At 35.2% G+C, this 3,272-nt stretch overlaps 1 long non-coding RNA gene across 5 annotated transcripts; it reads right to left on the bottom strand.

The window, feature by feature from the left end:
- Nucleotides 1-228: 228 nt before the first annotated feature.
- On the bottom strand, nucleotides 229-2,872 carry LOC125496877 (uncharacterized). Of its 5 annotated transcripts, none has more exons than XR_008968958.1 (3): nucleotides 2,574-2,872; nucleotides 952-2,428; nucleotides 229-409 (listed from the first exon to the last, which is right to left on the bottom strand). It is a non-coding gene; the product is annotated as an uncharacterized LOC125496877 (long non-coding RNA). The 5 variants fall into 5 exon arrangements; XR_008968959.1 differs by having other exon boundaries at nucleotides 952-2,420; XR_008968960.1 differs by having other exon boundaries at nucleotides 952-2,341; nucleotides 2,574-2,869.
- Nucleotides 2,873-3,272: the final 400 nt, after the last annotated feature.

The raw sequence follows: 3,272 nt of genomic DNA, 5'->3' as shown, positions 1-3,272 counted from the left end.
TAATAGGAAGGTGCTATAAAGTACTCCGTGAGTGCTGAATTGGAGATTATGTTCAACCAGTATTCTGGACATTCTGCCCACATAAACTGAAACTACAGCCCCTCTACCACTTCTATACACATGAGGCTGGAACAGAACTAGCCTCCAATCAGAACAAAAGCAAGCCAGAGAAATAAATCGCCTCTATAACAAATTCTGCTCAAAATTTACATGTTACACAAGAAACTTGTCTGTTAAATGAGGATGTTACCTTTGTTAGTTTGATCAGACATTTGACAACAAGATCAGAGAACTTCTGATTTCTGACAGTAAAGGCTTCATTTGATGCTGGCGCTGGCCATCTTGAGTGGTCCAGTGGACGTAGTAGATTAATGAGCACAACAAATGAAGACGTTCGATCGGCATTATCCTGCATATAATGTCATTACTTCAGATAGAATACAACAATGGTGATAAAAAAACAAGTCTTGAACAAAACACTAAATTAGAAAATATCACACATAATTATGTCGATCCTACAAGTAAAACAATTGATGCGGATCAATAATCCTTCTTATGAATATCTTTACCATTTTATTAGGAACAGTGATGCGGATCAATAGTTTATATGATTATCTAAAATGTTTTATTTAGAAACTCTCTCGGCTTTACCTTACTCTTAGAGCAGGGAGTTTACAAGTGAGATTTTATCATTATTTTTATTTTTATTGGACTTATCTTGTATGTTTTGGATCTTTATATATATAGGGTGTTCTTGCATGAATACTTTAAAGATCTCTCCTTATAGTTTCATTTGGGTCTTTATAGATCCATATCAACAAATATAACAAAAGGCACTGACAGTTTCATAGAGAAGGATTAGATGATAGCAACTACCAGTTGATGAGACCCATATCAAAATAATTGAAATAAAACCTGAGTCTCATAAAGAGGGTTAAATTTTGCAGCTACCTGTTGACGAGCGGCAGCAAGTTTGAGTAGTTTGTCTGCCTCTGAAAAATTCATGAACCAATGGCCTAGGGGGTGATCTTTGGTGTTGCTTCTCCTATCATTGTTTTCTTCAACAGAAGCTGTAACACAAATAACTACAACTTATATAATTATATAAATGCACTAAATCTAAGAAAATGACTAAATTATTATTGTGATGTGCTAACAATGCTAATATAAGAACAGTGAGAACAAGATACAGTCAATACACCAAAAATAATTCCCAATTTTGAGGTATATCAAAATATTCGCACATGTTAATATTTTCTTTTATATGCCAAACATAAACAATCAAACAGAGAAAAAACATATGACAATTTCAGACTAGTTAAACGGATTCGGAAGGTACTTGCAAAATTCAAGATTCATCCTCAATGATTAATCTGACAATCAGTATCAGAATTATCTATTTCTAATTCTCTTTTATATATATTCTTGTTATTTGAGGTGTTACTCATTTTCTAAATCAAAGTATGCTTTCAGCCTGATGTAATTGCACCCGGGGTAAATATCATCGCTGCCATAAGTGAAGATAAGGCGAAATCAACCCAAGAAAACACTCCCTATGGTCTAGTAGATTACTTTGATCTGATTTGCAGATAGATTTATACCAACTAATGTGTAAGGCTACCAGGCTCGGATTAGACAATGAACAAAGCTTTTTTTTCCTAATCTATTTATTTAAGCCTTCAGAAGGTACAACCAATCATATCTGATATAAAATAGACCAATACAACACCTCTATTTAGGAATTGTGCGATGTTATTTATTTGTTCATCTTGCTTCATTGAATATTAAAAAGAATTTAACAATGTACTGATAATATCAAGTAATCTCTAGCGTACAGAATTCTGTGAGCGGACCAAGAAATGCATAGATTAGAACAAACAAAAACTAAAACCATAATCACCCTCCTTTTCCTCCTGTTAAGGTATTATTAACTTCTATTAATTTGTTTTTGTTCCAGTTCCTTATCACTTTATTCTATGCTTAGAAACTAAGCACAGAATGTCAACCCTCTAGATAGCATTAACCTCAAGCATAGAGCATAATCTAGACACTCTCTTAGACATTTATGAGAATGAAATGGCATATAGAGATCAACATTCAACAAACAGTAACTAGGAAAGAGATAGAAGATAAACAATAAGATAAAATACCAGAGAAGCATGAAGGCAAATTTACCTGGAAAACGCATAGCAAGATTACAAAAATATCAAACAAAAACTCATCTTTAACTAGACTCACAAAGAATAGCACAATTAGAAATTAAAACTAGAATTATGGAAGATAAAACCATAATAACTTGCCTGTTACAAACAAAATTTGAATTAGCAGTTGATTTGGTTCTCTTAGCGACCAAGCAGTTAAGAGCCGAAGATGATGAGAGGGAAAAAAGAATAATCCAAGAAAAATTGGAAGTTCAAAATCTGTGAGACTAAGAAAAAAAATCTTTAGAATTGATGAATTACAAAACCTAAGATTGATGGGAGACTAAAAACGAAAAAACCACCGTAATTCGAAAAATCAGAGATTGAAATTTTAGAAAATTCAATGCAATAAGGACGTAATTGACGACAAACCTGCGAATCAGAAGAATTCTAATGAAATTCCCCAATTTTCGATGTCAAATTGTCTAATCTCGCAGCTTCCGAATTGCGCTAACTGATGGAGGTTGAAGATGACCAGATCAAGGGGAATTCGAAAACACCCGACGTGCGAATTGCATATCAGAGAACTGATGAACTCAATTTAGGGTTTGAGGCATATTGGGGGGAGCAGTTGAGGTTTGAAGAAGTGGGAACTGGGAAGTCGAATTTTGCTAATTAAAGCATTGACAAAATTAAAGTATATGTCAGGTGCCTTGCACGAGTATTGTCGACGCCAAAAGGGGACTCGAAATTTCTGGACGCCTTTGAGCGTCGAGGAAATGCGGGACTATTTATTTTATCCCAACGCCTACAGCTAGGCGTCGACGTAAAAGCGTCCACAACACAAGGTTTTTGTAGTAGTGACCTCATAACTCTTTAGAGAATGGAGATGATGATGCTTATGATTAGGGAGCTTCCTATGGAGATGTCCAAACTGTGGAGGACATGATCTGATTCATAGGGCCAATGGAGTAGATTGATCCTTTCAAGAGAGCTGCAAGGAAGAGGGATTACAATTGTCTCTCTACTTCCAAGGACATGCAGACCATGGGATTGTGGATCAAACTAACCCTCTCAAGAAAGCTGCCAAGGATATACTTCCAGGGCAGCTACCCAGAGTTAAATTCAAAG

This window comes from Beta vulgaris, chromosome 4, assembly GCF_026745355.1.
Source record: "Beta vulgaris subsp. vulgaris cultivar EL10 chromosome 4, EL10.2, whole genome shotgun sequence".
NCBI classification, from domain to species: Eukaryota; Viridiplantae; Streptophyta; class Magnoliopsida; order Caryophyllales; family Amaranthaceae; genus Beta; species Beta vulgaris.
This window is presented reverse-complemented; position numbering and strand designations above follow the sequence as displayed.